This window comes from Telmatherina bonti, assembly GCF_933228915.1.
Source record: "Telmatherina bonti genome assembly, chromosome: 5".
Lineage (NCBI taxonomy): Eukaryota > Metazoa > Chordata > Actinopteri > Atheriniformes > Telmatherinidae > Telmatherina > Telmatherina bonti.
In genome coordinates, this window is record NC_136623.1 from 39,189,242 (window position 1) to 39,211,784 (window position 22,543).

Consider the following 22,543-nt stretch of genomic DNA (forward strand, 5'->3'; position numbering starts at 1 on the left):
ACTAAAGCTGGACTAAAGCTGGACTTGTTGGCCTAAAGCTGGGCTAAAGCTGGACCAAAACTGGACTTGCTGGACTAAAGCTGGAGTAAAGCTGGCGTTGCTGGACCAAAGCTGGACTTGCTGGACTAAAGCTGGACCAAAGCCTTACTAAAGCTGGACTGAAGCTGGACCAAAGATGGACTTGCTGGACTAAAGCTGGACTATAGCTGGACTAAAGCTGGACTTGCTGGACCAAAGCTGGACTAAAGCTGGACTAAAGCTGGTCTTGCTGGACAAAAGCTGGACTTGCTGGACTTGCTGGACTAAAGCTGGACAAAAGCTGGACTTGCTGGACCAAAGCTGGACTAAAGCTGGACTTGCTGGACTTGCTGGACTAAAGCTGGTCTTGCTGGACAAAAGCTGGACTTGCTGGACCAAAGCTGGACTAAAGCTGGACTAAAGCTGGACTTGCTGGACCAAAGATGGACTAACGTCTGGACTAAAGCTAAACTAAAGCTGGACTTGCTGGACCAAAGCTGGACTAAAGCTGGACTTGCTGGACTAAAGCTGGACTTGCTGGACCAAAGCTGGACTTGCTGGACTAAATCTGGGCTAAAGCTGAACTTGGTGGACAAAAGCTGGACTAAAGCTGAACCAAAGCAGGACTAAAGCTGGAGTAAAACTGGACTAAAGCTGGGCCAAAGCTGGACTTGCTGGACTAGAACTGGACTAAAGCTGGACTAAATCTGGGCTAAAGCTGAACTTGCTGGACAAAAGCTGGACTTGCTGGACTAAAGCAGGACTAAATCTGGGCTAAAGCTGAACTTGGTGGACAAAAGCTGGACTAAAGCTGAACCAAAGCAGGACTAAAGCTGGAGTAAAACTGGACTAAAGCTGGGCCAAAGCTGGACTTGCTGGACTAAAGCTGGACTAAAACTGGACTAAAGCTGGACTAAATCTGGGCTAAAGCTGAACTTGCTGGACAAAAGCTGGACTAAAGCTGGACCAAAGCGGGACTTGCTGGACTAAAGCTGAAATAAAGCTGGACTTGTTGGCCTAAAGCTGGGCTAAAGCTGGACCAAAACTGGACTTGCTGGACTAAAGCTGTACTAAAGATAGACTTGCTGGACTAAAGCTTGACCAAAGCTGGACTAAAGCTGGACTAAAGCTGGACCAAAGCGGGACTTGCTTGACTAAAGCTGGACTAAAGCTGGACTTGCTGGACTAAAGCTGGACTTGCTGGACTAAAGCTGGACTAAAGCTGGCGTTGCTGGACCAAAGCTGGACTTGCTGGACTAAAGCTGGACCAAAGCCTTACTAAAGCTGGACTGAAGCTGGACCAAAGCTGGACTATAGCTGGACTAAAGCTGGACTATAGCTGGACTAAAGCTGGACTTGCTGGATTAAAGCTGGACTAACGTCTGGACTAAAGCTAAACTAAAGCTGGACTTGCTGGACCAAAGCTGGACTAAAGCTGGACTTGCTGGACCAAAGCTGGACTAAAGCTGGACTTGCTGGACCAAAGCTGGACTTGCTGGACTAAAGCTGGACTAAATCTGGGATAAAGCTGAACTTGGTGGACAAAAGCTGGAGTAAAGCTGAACCAAAGCGGGACTTGCTTGACTAAAGCTGGACTAAAGCTGGATTTGCTGGACTAAAGCTGAAATTGCTGGACTAAAGCTGGACAAAAGCTGGACTTGCTGGACTTGCTGGACTAAAGCTGGACAAAAGCTGGACTTGCTGGACCAAACCTGGATTAAAGCTGGACTTGCTGGACTTGCTGGAGTAAAGCTGGACTAAAGCTAGTCTTGCTGGACAAAAGCTGGACTTGCTGGACTTGCTGGACAAAAGCTGGACTTGCTGGACCAAAGCTGGACTAAAGCTGGACTTGCTGGACTAAAGCTGGACTAAAGCTAGTCTTGCTGGACAAAAGCTGGACTTGCTGGACTTGCTGGACTAAAGCTGGACTTGCTGGACCAAAGATGGACTAACGTCTGGACTAAAGCTAAACTAAAGCTGGACTTGCTGGACCAAAGCTGGACTAAAGCTGGACTTGCTGGACTAAAGCTGGACTAAAGCTGGACTTGCTGGACCAAAGCTGGACTTGCTGGACTAAATCTGGGCTAAAGCTGAACTTGGTGGACCAAAGCTGAACTAAAGCTGGACCAAAGCTGGACTAAAGCTGGACTTGCTGGACTAAAGCTGGACTAAAGCTGGTCTTGCTGGACAAAAGCTGGACTTGCTGAACTAAAGCTGGACAAAAGCTGGACTTGCTGGACTTGCTGGACTAAAGCTGGACAAAAGCTGGACTTGCTGGACCAAAGCTGGACTAAAGCTGGACTTGCTGGACTTGCTGGACTAAAGCTGGACTAAAGCTGGTCTTGCTGGACCAAAGCTGGACTTGCTGGACTTGCTGGACTAAAGCTGCACAAAAGCTGGACTTGCTGGACCAAAGCTGGACTAAAGCTGGACTTGCTGGACTTGCTGGACTAAAGCTGGACTAAAGCTGGACTTGCTGGACCAAAGATGGACTAACGTCTGGACTAAAGCTAAACTAAAGCTGGACTTGCTGGACCAAAGCTGGACTAAAGCTGGACTTGCTGGACTAAAGCTGGACTAAAGCTGGACTTGCTGGACCAAAGCTGGACTTGCTGGACTAAAGCTGGACTAAATCTGGGCTAAAGCTGAACTTGGTGGACAAAAGCTGGAGTAAAGCTGAACCAAAGCAGGACTAAAGCTGGAGTAAAACTGGACTAAAGCTGGGCCAAAGCTGGACTTGCTGGACTAAAGCTGGACTAAAACTGGACTAAATCTGGGCAAAAGCTGAACTTGCTGGACAAAAGCTGGACTAAAGCTGGACTTGTTGGCCTAAAGCTGGACCAAAACTGGACTTGCTGGACTAAAGCTGTACTAAAGATAGACTTGCTGGACTAAAGCTGGACCAAAGCTGGACTAAAGCTGGACTAAAACTGGACTAAAGCTGGACTTGCTGGACCAAAGCTGGACTAAAGCTGGACTTGCTGGACTAAAGCTGGACTAAAGCTGGACTTGCTGGACCAAAGCTGGACTTGCTGGACTAAAGCTGGACTAAATCTGGGCTAAAGCTGAACTTGGTGGACAAAAGCTGGAGTAAAGCTGAACCAAAGCGGGACTTGCTTGACTAAAGCTGGACTAAAGCTGGATTTGCTGGACTAAAGCTGAAATTGCTGGACTAAAGCTGGACAAAAGCTGGACTTGCTGGACTTGCTGGACTAAAGCTGGACAAAAGCTGGACTTGCTGGACCAAACCTGGATTAAAGCTGGACTTGCTGGACTTGCTGGAGTAAAGCTGGACTAAAGCTAGTCTTGCTGGACAAAAGCTGGACTTGCTGGACTTGCTGGACAAAAGCTGGACTTGCTGGACCAAAGCTGGACTAAAGCTGGACTTGCTGGACTAAAGCTGGACTAAAGCTAGTCTTGCTGGACAAAAGCTGGACTTGCTGGACTTGCTGGACTAAAGCTGGACTTGCTGGACCAAAGATGGACTAACGTCTGGACTAAAGCTAAACTAAAGCTGGACTTGCTGGACCAAAGCTGGACTAAAGCTGGACTTGCTGGACTAAAGCTGGACTAAAGCTGGACTTGCTGGACCAAAGCTGGACTTGCTGGACTAAATCTGGGCTAAAGCTGAACTTGGTGGACCAAAGCTGAACTAAAGCTGGACCAAAGCTGGACTAAAGCTGGACTTGCTGGACTAAAGCTGGACTAAAGCTGGTCTTGCTGGACAAAAGCTGGACTTGCTGAACTAAAGCTGGACAAAAGCTGGACTTGCTGGACTTGCTGGACTAAAGCTGGACAAAAGCTGGACTTGCTGGACCAAAGCTGGACTAAAGCTGGACTTGCTGGACTTGCTGGACTAAAGCTGGACTAAAGCTGGTCTTGCTGGACCAAAGCTGGACTTGCTGGACTTGCTGGACTAAAGCTGCACAAAAGCTGGACTTGCTGGACCAAAGCTGGACTAAAGCTGGACTTGCTGGACTTGCTGGACTAAAGCTGGACTAAAGCTGGACTTGCTGGACCAAAGATGGACTAACGTCTGGACTAAAGCTAAACTAAAGCTGGACTTGCTGGACCAAAGCTGGACTAAAGCTGGACTTGCTGGACTAAAGCTGGACTAAAGCTGGACTTGCTGGACCAAAGCTGGACTTGCTGGACTAAAGCTGGACTAAATCTGGGCTAAAGCTGAACTTGGTGGACAAAAGCTGGAGTAAAGCTGAACCAAAGCAGGACTAAAGCTGGAGTAAAACTGGACTAAAGCTGGGCCAAAGCTGGACTTGCTGGACTAAAGCTGGACTAAAACTGGACTAAATCTGGGCAAAAGCTGAACTTGCTGGACAAAAGCTGGACTAAAGCTGGACTTGTTGGCCTAAAGCTGGACCAAAACTGGACTTGCTGGACTAAAGCTGTACTAAAGATAGACTTGCTGGACTAAAGCTGGACCAAAGCTGGACTAAAGCTGGACTAAAACTGGACTAAAGCTGGACCAAAGCGGGACTTGCTTGACTAAAGCTGGACTTGCTGGACTAAAGCTGGAATTGCTGGACTAAAGCTGGACTATAGCTGGACTAAATCTGGACTTGCTGGACCAAAGCTGGACTAAAGCTGGTCTTGCTGGACAAAAGCTGGACTTGCTGGACTTGCTGGACTAAAGCTGGACAAAAGCTGGACTTGCTGGACCAAAGCTGGACTACAGCTGGACTTGCTGGACTTGCTGGACTAAAGCTGGACTAAAGCTGGTCTTGCTGGACAAAAGCTGGACTTGCTGGACCAAAGCTGGACTAAAGCTGGACTTGCTGGACCAAAGATGGACTAACGTCTGGACTAAAGCTAAACTAAAGCTGGACTTGCTGGACCAAAGCTGGACTAAAGCTGGACTTGCTGGACTAAAGCTGGACTTGCTGGACCAAAGCTGGACTTGCTGGACTAAAGCTGGACTAAATCTGGGCTAAAGCTGAACTTGCTGGACAAAAGCTGGACTAAAGCTGAACCAAAGCAGGACTAAAGCTGGAGTAAAACTGGACTAAAGCTGGGCCAAAGCTGGACTTGCTGGACTAAAGCTGGACTAAAACTGGACTAAAGCTGGACTAAATCTGGGCTAAAGCTGAACTTGCTGGACAAAAGCTGGACTAAAGCTGGACCAAAGCGGGACTTGCTGGACTAAAGCTGGAATAAAGCTGGACTTGTTGGCCTAAAGCTGGGCTAAAGCTGGACCAATACTGGACTTGCTGGACTAAAGCTGTACTAAAGATATACTTGCTGGACTAAAGCTTGACCAAAGCTGGACTAAAGCTGGACTAAAGCTGGACCAAAGCGGGACTTGCTTGACTAAAGCTGGACTAAAGCTGGACTTGCTGGACTAAAGCTGGAATTGCTGGACTAAAGCTGGAATAAAGCTGGACTTTTTGGCCTAAAGCTGGACTAAAGCTGCACTAAAGCTGGCGTTGCTGGACCAAAGCTGGACTTGCTGGACTAAAGCTGGACCAAAGCCTTACTAAAGCTGGACTGAAGCTGGACCAAAGCTGGACTTGCTGGACTAAAGCTGGACTATAGCTGGACTAAAGCTGGACTTGCTGGATTAAAGCTGGACTAAAGCTGGACTTGCTGGACTAAAGCTGGACTAAAGCTGGACCAAAGCTTGACTTGCTGGACCAAAGCTGAACTAAAGCTGGACCAAAGCTGGACTAAAGCTGGACTTGCTGGACTAAAGCTGGACTAAAGCTGGTCTTGCTGGACAAAAGCTGGACTTGCTGGACAAGAGCTGGACTTGCTGGACTTGCTGGACTAAAGCTGGACAAAAGCTGGACTTGCTGGACCAAACCTGGATTAAAGCTGGACTTGCTGGAGTAAAACTGGACTAAAGCTGGTCTTGCTGGACAAAAGCTGGACTTGCTGGACTAAAGCTGGACAAAAGCTGGACTTGCTGGACAAAAGCTGGACTAAAGCTGGACTTGCTGGACTTGCTGGACTAAAGCTGGACTAAAGCTAGTCTTGCTGGACAAAAGCTGGACTTGCTGGACTAAAGCTGGACTTGCTGGACCAAAGATGGACTAACGTCTGGACTAAAGCTAAACTAAAGCTGGACTTGCTGGACCAAAGTTGGACTAAAGCTGGACTTGCTGGACTAAAGCTGGACTAAAGCTGGACTTGCTGGACCAAAGCTGGACTTGCTGGACTAAATCTGGGCTAAAGCTGAACTTGGTGGACAAAAGCTGGACTAAAGCTGAACCAAAGCAGGACTAAAGCTGGACTTGCTGGACCAAAGTTGGACTAAAGCTGGACTTGCTGGACTAAAGCTGGACTAAAGCTGGACTTGCTGGACCAAAGCTGGACTTGCTGGACTAAATCTGGGCTAAAGCTGAACTTGGTGGACAAAAGCTGGACTAAAGCTGAACCAAAGCAGGACTAAAGCTGGAGTAAAACTGGACTAAAGCTGGGCCAAAGCTGGACTTGCTGGACTAGAACTGGACTAAAGCTGGACTAAATCTGGGCTAAAGCAGAACTTGCTGGACAAAAGCTGGACTAAAGCTGGACCAAAGCGGGACTTGCTGGACTAAAGCTGGAATAAAGCTAGACTTGTTGGTCTAAAGCTGGGCTAAAGCTGGACCAAAACTGGACTTGCTGGACTAAAGCTGGACCAAAGCTGGACTAAAGCTGGACCAAAACTGGACTTGCTGGACTAAAGCTGGACTAAAGCTGGCGTTGCTGGACTAAAGCTGGACTAAATCTGGGCTAAAGCGGGACTTGCTGGACTAAAGCTGGAATAAAGCTGGACTTGTTGGCCTAAAGCTGGGCCAAAGCTGGACTAAAGCTGGACTAAAGCTGGACTTGCTGGACCAAAGATGGACTAACGTCTGGACTAAAGCTAAACTAAAGCTGGACTTGCTGGACCAAAGCTGGACTAAAGCTGGACTTGCTGGACTAAAGCTGGACTTGCTGGACCAAAGCTGGACTTGCTGGACTAAAGCTGGACTAAATCTGGGCTAAAGCGGGACTTGCTGGACTAAAGCTGGAATAAAGCTGGACTTGTTGGCCTAAAGCTGGGCTAAAGCTGGACCAAAACTGGACTTGCTGGACTAAAGCTGGACCAAAGCTGGACTAAAGCTGGACTAAAACTGGACTAAAGCTGGACCAAAGCGGGACTTGCTTGACTAAAGCTGGACTAAAGCTGGAATTGCTGGACTAAAGCTGGAATAAAGCTGGACTTGTTGGCCTAAAGCTGGGCTAAAGCTGGACCAAAACTGGACTTGCTGGACTAAAGCTGGCGTTGCTGGACCAAAGCTGGACTTGCTGGACTAAAGCTGGACCAAAGCCTTACTAAAGCTGGACTGAAGCTGGACCAAAGATGGACTTGCTGGACTAAAGCTGGACTATAGCTGGACTAAAGCTGGACTTGCTGGACCAAAGCTGGACTAAAGCTGGACTTGCTGGACTAAAGCTGGACTAAAGCTGGACTTGCTGGACCAAAGCTGGACTTGCTGGACTAAAGCTGGACTAAATCTGGGCTAAAGCGGGACTTGCTGGACTAAAGCTGGAATAAAGCTGGACTTGTTGGCCTAAAGCTGGGCTAAAGCTGGACCAAAACTGGACTTGCTGGACTAAAGCTGGACCAAAGCTGGACTAAAGCTGGACTAAAACTGGACTAAAGCTGGACCAAAGCGGGACTTGCTTGACTAAAGCTGGACTAAAGCTGGAATTGCTGGACTAAAGCTGGAATAAAGCTGGACTTGTTGGCCTAAAGCTGGGCTAAAGCTGGACCAAAACTGGACTTGCTGGACTAAAGCTGGCGTTGCTGGACCAAAGCTGGACTTGCTGGACTAAAGCTGGACCAAAGCCTTACTAAAGCTGGACTGAAGCTGGACCAAAGATGGACTTGCTGGACTAAAGCTGGACTATAGCTGGACTAAAGCTGGACTTGCTGGACCAAAGCTGGACTAAAGCTGGACTTCCTGGACCAAAGCTGGACTAAAGCTGGACTTGCTGGACTAAAGCTGGACTAAAGCTGGACTTGCTGGACAAAAGCTGGACTTGCTGGACTTGCTGGACTAAAGCTGGACAAAAGCTGGACTTGCTGGACTTGCTGGACCAAAGATGGACTAACGTCTGGACTAAAGCTAAACTAAAGCTGGACTTGCTGGACCAAGGCTGGACTAAAGCTGGACTTCCTGGACTAAAGCTGGACTAAAGCTGGACTAAATCTCGGCTAAAGCTGAACTTGGTGGACAAAAGCTGGACTAAAGCTGAACCAAAGCAGGACTAAAGCTGGAGTAAAACTGGACTAAAGCTGGGCCAAAGCTGGACTTGCTGGACCAAAGCTGGACTAGAGCTGGACTAAAGCTGGACTAAAGCTGGTCTTGCTGGACAAAAGCTGGACTTGCTGGACTAAAGCTGGACAAATGCTGGGCTTGCTGAACCAAAGCTGGACTAAAGCTGGACTTGCTGGACTTGCTGGACTAAAGCTGGACTAAAGCTGGACTTGCTGGACAAAAGCTGGACTTGCTGGACTAAAGCTGGACAAAAGCTGGACTTGCTGGACCAAAGCTGGACAAAAGCTGGACTTGCTGGACAAAAGCTGGACTTGCTGGACTAAAGCTGGACAAAAGCTGGACTTGCTGGACTAAAGCTGGACTAGAGCTGGACTAAAGCTGGACTTGCTGGACTAAAGCTGGACTAAAGCTGGTCTTGCTGGACAAAAGCTGGACTTGCTGGACCAAAGCTGGACAAAAGCTGGACTTGCTGAACCAAAGCTGGACTAAAGCTGGACTAAAGCTGGACTTGCTGGACTTGCTGGACTAAAGCTGGACTAAAGCTGGACTTGCTGGACAAAAGCTGGACTTGCTGGACTAAAGCTGGACAAAAGCTGGACTTGCTGGACTAAAGCTGGACTAGAGCTGGACTAAAGCTGGACTTGCTGGACTAAAGCTGGACTAAAGCTGGTCTTGCTGGACAAAAGCTGGACTTGCTGGACCAAAGCTGGACAAAAGCTGGACTTGCTGAACCAAAGCTGGACTAAAGCTGGACTAAAGCTGGACTTGCTGGACTTGCTGGACTAAAGCTGGACTAAAGCTGGACTTGCTGGACAAAAGCTGGACTTGCTGGACTAAAGCTGGACAAAAGCTGGACTTGCTGGACAAAAGCTGGACTAGAGCTGGACTAAAGCTGGACTTGCTGGACTAAAGCTGGACTAAAGCTGGTCTTGCTGGACAAAAGCTGGACTTGCTGGACTAAAGCTGGACTAAAGCTGGTCTTGCTGGACAAAAGCTGGACTTGCTGGACCAAAGCTGGACAAAAGCTGGACTTGCTGAACCAAAGCTGGACTAAAGCTGGACTAAAGCTGGACTTGCTGGACTAAAGCTGGACTAAAGCTGGACTAAAGCTGGTCTTGCTGGACAAAAGCTGGACTTGCTGGACTAAAGCTGGACTAAAGCTGGACTAAAGCTGGACTTGGTGGACGGTGTGCATCATAACGTGCAGCTGCACCCCAACAGCCTCAGTGGTGAATGCGATGGATGTTAGCTGTCCACATGCAGAAGCTTCCAAAAGTGGTTTTCTTTTTTTTTTAACCTGTCCTGTCCAGCATCTCAGCAGACAGAACAGCAATCTGCGTGCCATATTTTTGCCAGACAGATTTGCTCTGTCAAAGGAGACATCTCATGTAAATAGCTGCCCTTGATAATCTGAATATTTTTATTATTATGATAATTATTTTATTTTATTTTCCTTTTATCATTTTGCAATCATCGCCAGTCTTGATATGGCCGAGCTGGACCTGGCAGGGAAAGAGGAAAAAAAAGAGGAAATGAAAGGAGGAAAAAGAGAGAGAGAAAAGAAAGGCGTGTCTAAGCTGCTAAAGTTACAGTATTTGCAAAACAATATAAAGTAGTGAAAAAATACAACAAGACATAAGTAGGATAGTAACAATATTCAAAAACAGACAAAAGAAATGAAAAATAAAAGTAAAAAAGTAAATGAATTAATAAAATAATTACAATACCAACCGTTACTAAACATACCTACAGAGAGTCATCAGCAACATTTAGTAGGAAGCAGATGGGAAGATGAGCGCATGTGGGCGTGCACGTGTGAGTGTTCAACCTGTGATCATGCAATCAAAGATCAGCTGAGTGCTTGTAGGGGAGCACGACCACGACCCGAGGTGTAGGGGAGGAAGCCAAGGCCCCCAGGGCCCGGCAAGCCCACCGCGCACAGAGCCCGGGCAGGCGAAGCAGAGAGAGCCTCCGTCCCCCGAAGCCCAGAGCAGTGGAAGCCTCCAGGCAGGCGCCACCCGGCCTACAGTGGTTTCTATGTGGAATGATATGGAGAGGTGTGTGTGTGTGCAGACTGAGTTGGGTTTTGGGATTTTAACCATTAAATGCTGATTCTGGAGAAACTGAACAGAAAGTGTGTGCTACCAGGACACGGTAATGGGAAACACATGAATGTGCAACACAGTGTTGGCTGGGAAGCTAGTGTGTGTGTGTGTGTGTGTGTGTGTGTGTGTGTGTGTGTGCTTTGAAGGCTCATATTCAGTGACTCTGGCTTAGACAACTGAGAGAAGAAAAACAGCAGAAAAGTGGGGAGAGCTGGCGAGTCTGCCGCCGAGTGTTGATGTTCCCGTTTGGATCTGGAACATTCTCATCTCGTGGAGAGGAAACAGATTTCCACACTCGGAGGAAGCTCTTGTGGATGTGATCAGCGGCGTGTCGTGTAGATGCTGAGAGCAGTTAGCTGGTAGGCCGGTCAGATCGTGTCTCGTAGCTTCTGCGGCGCTGAAACCACGAGCACAAAGCTAAAACAACGTTCCCAGCAGCGGCGCTCCAGCTTCGTTCAGCATATACTCCATCCTGTGATGCTCCACTGCAGCCACACATCACACACACGTGTCTGTTGAGGCGAGACGTTCCACACGTGTTGTAACCGGCTTATCAGAGCGTGTGATGCCCACATGATCTCCAGACTTCTGCTGCCAGACGCTTCAGGCTTGTTTTCCAGACATTTGTCATGTTGGAAGTGAGTTTAGAGTTTGTTCAGATCTCATTGGCCACTCATGTAAAAACTGTTTGTGAGATAAGATGAGCTCTGAAGATCAAGCAGCAAAGTGAAACCAATGCGGAAGTGCTGAAACCTGCAGTTCCCCCTTCATCCACTAGGGGCTGCAAAACAGAGCAAATCCCCATAGACTCCCATGTTAAAAAGACCAACTTTACAGCAGGAATAAACATGTTTACAGCAGAAATAAACATGTTTACAGCAGAAATAAACATGTTTACAGCAGGAATAAACATGTTTACAGCCTTGTACAAACTGGTTAGCTCCGGGTTAGCTCGGTTAGCTCTTAGCTACAGAAAGCTCAGAGTTCGCTCGATGTCAATCATCCACCATGACGCTCACAGCCCCCCTCTCAGCTCCACCTCTTTGCCCATATTTGTATTTTCCGAGCGAGACGACACGCATGCCCCTGCCAAGATGGTGACGGTAGGAACCGCCCACCGAGATTCAATCCAAACCGTCAGAAACCTACAGGTGACATCATGGAGGCTCCGCCCATGTTTTTATTTGCAGTCTGTGGTCTCATCACATCAAAGTCTTGTTTCAGCTCAAAACTCTGATGGTGTTTCTCATGTGACCCTGCATTTGTTTGACATGAATCATGAAGGTCGGATTACTTTACTAGTCCCTCTGATTACTTTACTAGTTACTTGAATTACTCTATGTTTTCTTCATCTTTTCTCCATGTTTTCTCCGTGTTTTCTCCGTGTTTTCTCCGTGTTTCTCCATGTTTTCTCCGTGTTTTCTCCGTGTTTCTCCGTGTTTTCTCCGTGTTTCTTCATCTTTTCTCCATGTTTTCTCCGTGTTTTCTCCATGTTTCTCCGTGTTTCTCCATGTTTTCTCCGTGTTTTCTCCATGTTTTCTCCGTGTTTTCTCCGTGTTTCTCCATGTTTTCGCCGTGTTTTCTCCATGTTTTCTCCGTGTTTTCTCCATGTTTTCTCCGTGTTTCTCCATGTTTTCTCCGTGTTTTCTCCGTGTTTCTCCGTGTTTTCTCTGTGTTTCTCCGTGTTTTCTCCATGTTTTCTCCGTGTTTTCTCCATGTTTTCTTAGTTTTTCCTTCATGTTTTCTTCATGTTTTCTCCATGTTTTCTCCATGTTTTCTTTTGGTTTTTTCTGTTTTCTCCGTGTTTTCTCCATGTTTTCTTTGTGCTTTGTCCGTGTTTTCTTCGTGTTTTCTCTGTTTTCTCCATGTTTTCTCCGTGTTTTCTCCGTGTTTCTCCGTGTTTTCTCCGTGTTTTCTCCGTGTTTCTCCATGTTTTCTCCGTGTTTTCTCCGTGCTTCTCCGTGTTTTCTCCGTGTTTCTCCATGTTTTCTCCATGTTTTCTCCGTGTTTTCTCCGTGTTTCTTCATCTTTTCTCCATGTTTTCTCCGTGTTTTCTCCGTGTTTTCTCCATGTTTCTCCGTGTTTCTCCATGTTTTCTCCATGTTTTCTCCGTGTTTTCTCCGTGTTTCTCCATGTTTTCTCCGTGTTTTCTCCATGTTTTCTCCGTGTTTCTCCATGTTTTCTCCGTGTTTTCTCCATGTTTTCTCCGTGTTTTCTCTGTGTTTCTCCGTGTTTTCTCTGTGTTTGTCCGTGTTTTCTCCATGTTTTCTCCGTGTTTTCTCCATGTTTTCTTAGTTTTTCCTTCATGTTTTCTTCATGTTTTCTCCATGTTTTCTCCATGTTTTCTTTTGGTTTTCTCTGTGTTTGTCCGTGTTTTCTCCATGTTTTCTCCGTGTTTTCTCCATGTTTTCTTAGTTTTTCCTTCATGTTTTCTTCATGTTTTCTCCATGTTTTCTCCATGTTTTCTTTTGGTTTTTTCTGTTTTCTCCGTGTTTTCTCCATGTTTTCTTTGTGCTTTGTCCGTGTTTTCTTCATGTTTTCTCTGTTTCTCCATGTTTTCTCCGTGTTTTCTCCATGTTTTCTTTGTGCTTTGTCCGTGTTTTCTTCATGTTTTCTCTGTTTTCTCCATGTTTTCTCCGTGTTTTCTCCGTGTTTCTCCATGTTTTCTCCGTGTTTTCTCCGTGCTTCTCCGTGTTTTCTCCGTGTTTCTCCATGTTTTCTCCGTGTTTTCTCCATGTTTTCTCCGTGTTTTCTCCGTGTTTCTCCATGTTTTCTCCGTGTTTTCTCCATGTTTCTCCGTGTTTTCTCCGTGTTTTCTCCATATTTTCTCCGTGTTTTCTCCATGTTTTCTCCGTGTTTCTTCGTGTTTTCTCCGTGTTTCTCCATGTTTTCTCCGTGTTTTCTCCATGTTTTCTCCGTGTTTTCTCCGTGTTTCTCCATGTTTTCTCCGTGTTTTCTCCATGTTTTCTCCGTGTTTTCTCCATGTTTTCTTAGTTTTTCCTTCATGTTTTCTCCATGTTTTCTCCATGTTTTCTTTTGGTTTTTTCTGTTTTCTCCATGTTTTCGCCGTGTTTTCTCCGTTTTTCTCCGTGTTTTCTCCATGTTTTCTCCGTGTTTTCTCCGTGTTTCTCCATGTTTTCTCCGTGTTTTCTCCGTGTTTCTCCATGTTTTCTCCATGTTTCTCCATGTTTTCTCCGTGTTTTCTCCATGTTTTCTTCATGTTTTCTCCATGTTTTCTTCGTGTTTTCTCCGTGTTTTCTCCATCTTTTCTCCGTGTTTTCTCCGTGTTTCTCCATGTTTTCTCCGTGTTTCTCTATGTTTTCTCCGTGTTTTCTCCATGTTTTCTTAGTTTTTCCTTCATGTTTTCTTCATGTTTTCTCCATGTTCTCTTCGTGTTTTCTTTTGGTTTTTTATGTTTTCTCCGTGTTTTCTCCCTGTTTTCTTTGTGCTTTGTCCGTGTTTTCTTCGTGTTTTCTCTGTGTTTTCTCCATGTTTTCTCCATGTTTTCTTCGTGTTTTCTCCGTGTTTTCTCCATCTTTTCTCCATGTTTTCTCCGTGTGTTCTCCATGTTTTGTCCCGTGTGTTCTTCGTGTTTCTCCATGTTTTCTCCATGTTTTCTTCGTGTTTTCTCCGTGTTTTCTCCATCTTTTCTCCATGTTTTCTCCGTGTGTTCTCCATGTTTTGTCCGTGTTTTCTACGTGTGTTCTTCGTGTTTCTCCATGTTTTCTTTGTGTTTTCTCCGTGTTTCTACATGTTTTCTTCGTGTTTTCTCAATTTTTCTCCATGTTTTCGTCATGTTTTCTCCACGCCTTCCCTGCAGCAGTGGTGGATGCGTAAGCTGCAGACAGAGGAGAGCTTGTTGGAGATGATCTGGCCACAAGACTGCATTCCTCTCAAAATGACTTTCAAATTTAACATACCAGTTAAAATTTTCTTTCACACACACACACACAAACACACATACACACACACACACACACACACACACACACACACATACACACACACACACACACACACACACACACACACACACACACACACAAATGCACACCCTGATTTCCTCTTGCGGCTCATTATTAAACCATCAGCACACTTTCACAGTTCATGGTGTCAGGATGAATTCAGAATTCAGGGCCGGTCTGCTTCAGTTCATTAAACAACATCAGTAAAGTCCTCCAGGGGTGGGGTCAGAGGTCCTGGGGGGGGGGGGGGGGGGTCAGAGGTCAGAGGTGGTGGAGGACCTCAGTGCTCCTGGACTGGTCAGGTGCTGCGTGTACTGTGGTTTTTAAGGATTTCATATCTGGGTGGGAGGGCGGCTCTCCTGCAAAATAATCCTGTTCAAACCTCCACCTTCATCTGGTTCTCGAGTGAAACACACACACACACACACACACACACACACACACCTGGTTGCTGCTTTTCTTTCCCAGGAGAAACCTACATCTGCTGTTTGTTCATCCCCCCAGTAGAACAATGAACTCCTCGCTGTCTTCCAGACAGACGATGTTTCAGACGTCCACACCTACACCGGAACTGTAAACCATCCTCTTCATCAGCACCGCCTTCCACTCAGACCTCCTTTTTCATTCCTTGTGATGTGGTGGTGGAAACGTTCCCGTTAGACAGATTTGACCTTCATATGGCCGTTTTCACCTTGTCTGTGGGACTACGGTAGCTGCTGCCGCGTGACTGGCTGCTTGGGTATCTGTGTTGACAAGAAAAGGAGCAGGTGGAACGTGACTTTGCTTCCTGCTGAAGGTTACAGCTCTGATCGTTATTCATGGTTGTTCATAGTGTTCATGGTTGTTCATAGTGTTCATGGTGTTCATGGTGTTCATGGTGTTCATGGTGTTCATGGTGTTCATAGTGTTCATGGTGTTCATGGTGTTCATGGTGTTCATAGTGTTCATAGTGTTCATGGTGTTCATGGTGTTCATGGTGTTCATGGTGTTCATAGTGTTCATGGTGTTCATGGTGTTCATGGTGTTCATGGTGTTCATAGTGTTCATGGTGTTCATGGTGTTCATGGTGTTCATAGTGTTCATGGTGTTCATGGTGTTCATGGTGTTCATGGTGTTCATAGTGTTCATGGTGTTCATGGTGTTCATGGTGTTCATGGTGTTCATAGTGTTCATGGTGTTCATGGTGTTCATGGTGTTCATGGTGTTCATAGTGTTCATGGTGTTCATGGTGTTCATAGTGTTCATGGTGTTCATAGTGTTCAGTGTTCATAGTGTTCATGGTGTTCATGGTCTTCATGGTGTTCATGGTGTTCATGGTGTTCAGTGTTCATAGTGTTCATGGTCTTCATGGTGTTCGTAGTGTTCATGGTGTTCATGGTGTTCATGGTGTTCATGGTGTTCATGGTGTTCATGGTGTTCATGGTGTTCATAGTGTTCATGGTGTTCATGGTGTTCATGGTGTTCATGGTGTTCATGGTGTTCATAGTGTTCATGGTGTTCATGGTGTTCATGGTGTTCATGGTGTTCATAGTGTTCATGGTGTTCATAGTGTTCATGGTGTTCATGGTGTTCATGGTGTTCATGGTGTTCATGGTGTTCATAGTGTTCATGGTGTTCATGGTGTTCATAGTGTTCATGGTGTTCATGGTGTTCATGGTGTTCATGGTGTTCATGGTGTTCATGGTGTTCATGGTGTTCATGGTGTTCATGGTGTTCATAGTGTTCATGGTGTTCATGGTGTTCATGGTGTTCATGGTGTTCGTAGTGTTCGTAGTGTTCGTGGTGTTCGTGGTGTCCGTGGTGTTCATGGTCTTCATGGTGTTCATGGTGTTCATGGTGTTCATGGTGTTCATGGTGTTCATGGTGTTCATAGTGTTCATGGTGTTCATGGTGTTCATGGTGTTCGTGGTGTTCGTGGTGTCCGTGGTGTTCATGGTGTTCATGGTCTTCATGGTGTTCATGGTGTTCATGGTGTTCATGGTGTTCATAGTGTTCAGTGTTCATAGTGTTCATGGTCTTCATGGTGTTCATGGTGTTCATGGTGTTCAGTGTTCATAGTGTTCATGGTGTTCATGGTCTTCATGGTGTTCATGGTGTTCATGGTGTTCATGGTGTTCATAGTGTTCATGGTGTTCATGGTGTTCATGGTGTTCATAGTGTTCATGGTGTTCATGGTGTTCATGGTGTTCATGGTGTTCATAGTGTTCATGGTGTTCATGGTGTTCATGGTGTTCATGGTGTTCATGGTGTTCATAGTGTTCATGGTGTTCATGGTGTTCATGGTGTTCATAGTGTTCATGGTGTTCATGGTGTTCATAGTGTTCATGGTGTTCATAGTGTTCAGTGTTCATAGTGTTCATGGTGTTCATGGTGTTCATGGTCTTCATGGTGTTCATAGTGTTCATGGTGTTCATGGTGTTCATGGTGTTCATAGTGTTCAGTGTTCATAGTGTTCATGGTGTTCATGGTGTTCATAGTGTTCATAGTGTTCATGGTGTTCATAGTGTTCATGGTGTTCATAGTGTTCATGGTGTTCATAGTGTTCATAGTGTTCATGGTGTTCATAGTGTTCATAGTGTTCATGGTGTTCATGGTGTTCATAGTGTTCATGGTGTTCATGGTGTTCATGGTCTTCATGGTGTTCGTAGTGTTTGTGGTGTTCATGGTGTTCATGGTGTTCATGGTGTTCATGGTGTTCATGGTGTTCATGGTGTTCATGGTGTTCATAGTGTTCATGGTGTTCATGGTGTTCATGGTGTTCATGGTCTTCATGGTCTTCATGGTGTTCATAGTGTTCATGGTGTTCATGGTGTTCATGGTGTTCATGGTCTTCATGGTCTTCATGGTGTTCATGGTGTTCATGGTGTTCATGGTGTTCATGGTCTTCATGGTGTTCATGGTGTTCATGGTCTTCATGGTGTTCATGGTCTTCATGGTGTTCATGGTCTTCATGGTGTTCATGGTGTTCATGGTGTTCATGGTGTTCATGGTCTTCATGGTCTTCATGGTCTTCATGGTGTTCATGGTGTTCATAGTGTTCATGGTGTTCATGGTGTTCATGGTGTTCATGGTGTTCATGGTCTTCATGGTGTTCATGGTGTTCATGGTGTTCATGGTCTTCATGGTGTTCATAGTGTTCGTGGTGTTCGTGGTGTTCATGGTGTTCATGGTCTTCATGGTGTTCATGGTGTTCATGGTGTTCATGGTGTTCATAGTGTTCGTGGTGTTCGTGGTGTTCATGGTCTTCATGGTCTTCATGGTGTTCATGGTGTTCATGGTGTTCATGGTGTTCATGGTGTTCATAGTGTTCATGGTGTTCATGGTCTTCATGGTGTTCATGGTGTTCATGGTGTTCATGGTCTTCATGGTGTTCGTAGTGTTCGTGGTGTTCGTGGTGTTCGTGGTGTTCATGGTGTTCATGGTGTTCATGGTGTTCATGGTCTTCATGGTGTTCGTAGTGTTCGTGGTGTTCGTGGTGTTCATGGTGTTCATGGTGTTCATGGTGTTCATGGTGTTCATGGTCTTCATGGTGTTCATGGTGTTCATGGTGTTCATGGTGTTCATGGTCTTCATGGTGTTCATGGTGTTCATGGTGTTCATAGTGTTCGTGGTGTTCGTGGTTTTCATGTTGACCTGACCCAGCAGATGTTTTCAGAACAAGCAGTCATGTGCTGCTGGTTTTCTGTGGATTCTCCGGTCCAGGACCACGTGTTCCTGCGCTGACATGGAGACGGCTTCCAGCAGGAGGCTGCAGGAGCAGCAGATTACCCGAGCTCTCCTCCAACACTTCAGACTCCTGGCTCACGCCGTGTTAGGGTTAGCGCTTCCAGCAGGAGGCTGGGAGAAGACAGACAGACGGAATGAATGGAAGGCTTGGAGATGGACCAGAGAGGAGGAGTGAATTATTAATCTGCTTCATCGTGGACTCCTCCTCCTGCTGCTCCTCCTGCTGCTGCTCCTTCTCCTCCTTCTTCCCCCTTCCTCCTCCTCCAAGCTTCACCCTTAAATAAACTCCAGAGTTGGAACGACGTGATGTTTCCTCCAGAAGCCGGAGGAACTTCTGGAATTTCACTCCGTCCTCGTGGAGGTTTCACTTTTACTGCTTAAGTTTTGGTTTGTTTGTTCAGGACTCTGGACCACCCTGAGACCTGGTCCTCCTCCAGTCGGTCTGGTTCCTGCTGTCAGGACCAGGTCTGGACTCTGGACCACACTGAGACCTGGTCCTCCTCCAGTCGGTCTGGTTCCTGCTGTCAGGACCAGGTCTGGAATCTGGACCACGCTGAGACCTGGTCCTCCTCCAGTCGGTCTGGTTCCTTCTGTCCGGACCAGGTCTGGACTCTGGACCACCCTGAGACCTGGTCCTCCTCCAGTCGGTCTGGTTCCTGCTGTCAGGACCAGGTCTGGACTCTGGACCACCCTGAGACCTGGTCCTCCTCCAGTCGGTCTGGTTCCTGCTGTCAGGACCAGGTCTGGACTCTGGACCACCCTGAGACCTGGTCCTCCTCCAGTCGGTCTGGTTCCTGCTGTCAGGACCAGGTCAGGACTCTGGACCACCCTGAGACCCGGTCCTCCTCCAGTCTGTCTGGTTCCTGCAGTCCGGACCAGGTCTGGACTCTGGACCACCCTGAGACCTGGTCCTCCTCCAGTCGGTCTGGTTCCTGCAGTCCGGACCAGGTCTGGACTCTGGGCTTGTTTGCAGTTTCTCTGAGCGTTACACGGTCAGACTCCGGTCCAGTGACGGCGTGACGGTGCTGCTGAATGAGCGGCAGGATAACCAACGTCCTCGCCGACAGATAACCGGGTTACCTCGGTCACGCTAACCCTGACCCGTCACACAGAGGACAGGAACCAGGTGATGTCTGACCATCTCGTCTCTTTCTGTCTTTCAGGTGGCTGATGTGAAAAAACCAACGAAGAAGAAGATGCTGACACGGAGAAGAGCCCCAGTTCTCCTTATTTATTACCTTCACAGTGTGTGTGAGTGTGTGTGAGAGCATGTGGATGTGTGGAGCATGTGTGCTAAAGGTTTCAGCCTATCATTTACAAATGTTGTTTACTTTTTATAATGTTCCAATAAGTCATATCTCCTGGTGGCAGTCCGAAGAAAAGGACTTTCCTCTCCTCTATCGTGTCTCGTGTTGGTAACTAGCCTCCTATTTAAGAATGTATATTTGTATGTACCATATACTCATGTAGAAATATATATTGGACAACATGCTTCTCACCACGATTCAGCTCTCAAGACGCCAACACACACACACACACACACACACACACACACACACACACACACACACGATGAAAACACGCCTCAGATCACAGAGAAGAAAGATGATTTCTATTCTTCTCTTTTCAGTCAAGTTCAGCTTTGATTTGTGGAACGATGATGATGGTGGAGGTCTTTCAGGTCTGGCAACACGTCTGGCAGCCGCTGTGGCATAACGGCGTGCAGCAGGTAGACCACGCGCTGGTTCGATCCCGAAGTCCGGATCAGACAAAACCTCCACGTCTCCACCTGTCTACGTCTCCATGTCTGAACATCTCTACGTCTCCACGTCTCTACGTCTCCATGTTTCTACGTCTCTACGTCTCCACGTCTCTACGTCTCCATGTTTCTACGTCTCCACGTCTCTACGTCTCCACGTCTCTACGTCTCTACGTCTCCACGTCTCTACATCTCCATGTCTCCACGTCTCCACGTCTCTACGTCTCCATGTCTCTACGTCTCCATGTTTCTACGTCTCCGCGTGTCTACGTCTCTACGTCTCCAAGTCTCTACGTCTCCACGTCTCCATGTTTCTACGTCTCCGCGTGTCTACGTCTCCACGTCTCTACGTCTCCATGTCTCTACGTCTCCACGTCTCCACGTCTCTACGTCTCTACGTCTCCACGTCTCCACGTCTCCATGTCTCAAAGTCTCCACGTCTCCACGTCTCCGCGTGTCTACGTCTCTACGTCTCTACGTCTCCACGTCTGAACGTCTCCATGTCTCTACGTCTCCACGTCTGAACGTCTCCATGTCTCTACGTCTCCACGTCTCCACGTCTCCACGTCTCTACGTCTCCACGTCTCTACGTCTCCATGTTTCTACGTCTCCACGTCTCCGCGTGTCTACGTCTCCATGTCTCCACGTCTCCATGTCTGAACATCTCCACGTCTCCACGTCTCCACGTCTCCATGTCTCTACGTCTCCACGTCTCCACGTCTCCACGTCTCCACGTCTCCACATCTCCATGTCTCCACGTCTCCACGTCTCCACATCTCCATGTCTCTACGTCTCCACGTCTCCACGTCTCCACGTCTCCACGTCTCCACGTCTCCACATCTCTACGTCTCCACGTCTCCACGTCTCCACGTCTCCACGTCTCCACGTCTCCACATCTCCATGTCTCCACGTCTCCACGTCTCCATGTCTCCACGTCTCCACGTCTCTACGTCTCCATGTCTCTACGTCTCCACGTCTCCACGTCTCCACGTCTCTACGTCTCCACGTCTCCACGTCTCCATGTTTCTACGTCTCCGCGTGTCTACGTCTCCATGTCTCCACGTCTCCATGTCTGAACATCTCCACGTCTCTACGTCTCCACGTCTCCATGTCTCTACGTCTCCACGTCTCCACGTCTCCACATCTCCATGTCTCCACGTCTCCACGTCTCCATGTCTCCACGTCTCCACGTCTCCACGTCTCTACGTCTCCACGTCTCCACGTCTCCACATCTCCATGTCTCCACGTCTCCACGTCTCCATGTCTCTACGTCTCCACGTCTCCACGTCTCTACGTCTCCACGTCTCCACATCTCCATGTCTCTACGTCTCCACGTCTCCACGTCTCTACGTCTCCACGTCTCCACATCTCCATGTCTCTACGTCTCCACGTCTCCACGTCTCTACGTCTCCACGTCTCCACATCTCCACGTCTCTACGTCTCCACATCTCCATGTCTCTACGTCTCCACGTCTCCACGTCTCTACGTCTCCACGTCTCCACATCTCCATGTCTCCACGTCTCCACGTCTCCATGTCTCTACGTCTCCACGTCTCCACGTCTCCATGTCTCTACGTCTCCACGTCTCCACGTCTCTACGTCTCCACGTCTCCACATCTCCATGTCTCCACGTCTGCACGTCTCCATGTCTCTACGTCTCCACATCTCTACGTCTCTACGTCTCCATGTCTCTACGTCTCCACGTCTCCACGTCTCTACGTCTCCATGTCTCCACGTCTCCATGTCTCTACGTCTCCACATCTCTACGTCTCTACGTCTCCATGTCTCTACGTCTCCATGTTTCTACGTCTCCGCGTGTCTACGTCTCCATGTTTCTACGTCTCCGCGTGTCTACGTCTCCACGTCTCCACGTCTCTACGTCTCCATGTTTCTACGTCTCCGCGTGTCTACGACTCTACGTCTCCACGTCTGAACATCTCTACGTCTCCACGTCTCTATGTCTCCATGTTTCTACGTCTCCACGTCTCCACGTCTCCATGTCTCTACGTCTCTACGTCTCCACGTCTCCACGTCTCCATGTCTCCACGTCTCTACGTCTCCACGTCTCCACGTCTCTACGTCTCCATGTCTCTACGTCTCCACGTCTCCGCGTGTCTACGTCTCCACGTCTCTACGTCTCTACGTCTCCATGTCTCTACGTCTCCACGTCTCCACGTCTCCACGTCTCTACGTCTCCACGTCTCCACGTCTCTACGTCTCCACGTCTCCATGTTTCAACGTCTCCACGTCTCCATGTTTCTACGTCTCCACGTTTCTACGTCTCCACGTCTCTACGTCTCCACATCTCTACGTCTCCATGTTTCTACGTCTCCATGACTCCACGTCTCTACGTCTCCACATCTCTACGTCTCCATGTTTCTACGTCTCCACGTCTCCATGTTTCAACGTCTCCACGTCTCCATGTTTCTACGTCTCCACGTTTCTACGTCTCCACGTCTCTACGTCTCCACATCTCTACGTCTCCATGTTTCTACGTCTCCACGTTTCTACGTCTCCACGTCTCTACGTCTCCACATCTCTACGTCTCCATGTTTCTACGTCTCCATGACTCCACGTCTCTACGTCTCCACATCTCTACGTCTCCATGTTTCTACGTCTCCACGTCTCCATGTTTCAACGTCTCCACGTCTCCATGTTTCTACGTCTCCACGTTTCTACGTCTCCACGTCTCTACGTCTCCACATCT

The 22,543-nt window shown here is 47.7% G+C and overlaps 1 protein-coding gene across 1 annotated transcript in view; it reads left to right on the forward strand.

Moving 5' to 3' along the window:
* cdk14 (cyclin dependent kinase 14) overlaps positions 1-20,037 on the forward strand; it is a 269,156-nt gene extending 249,119 nt beyond the window's left edge. The window contains exon 15 of the mRNA XM_079240348.1: positions 19,242-20,037. The gene's annotated coding sequence lies outside the window, so the exon portion shown is untranslated. The remainder of the gene's footprint in view (positions 1-19,241) is intronic.
* The last annotated feature ends 2,506 nt before the right edge of the window (positions 20,038-22,543 follow it).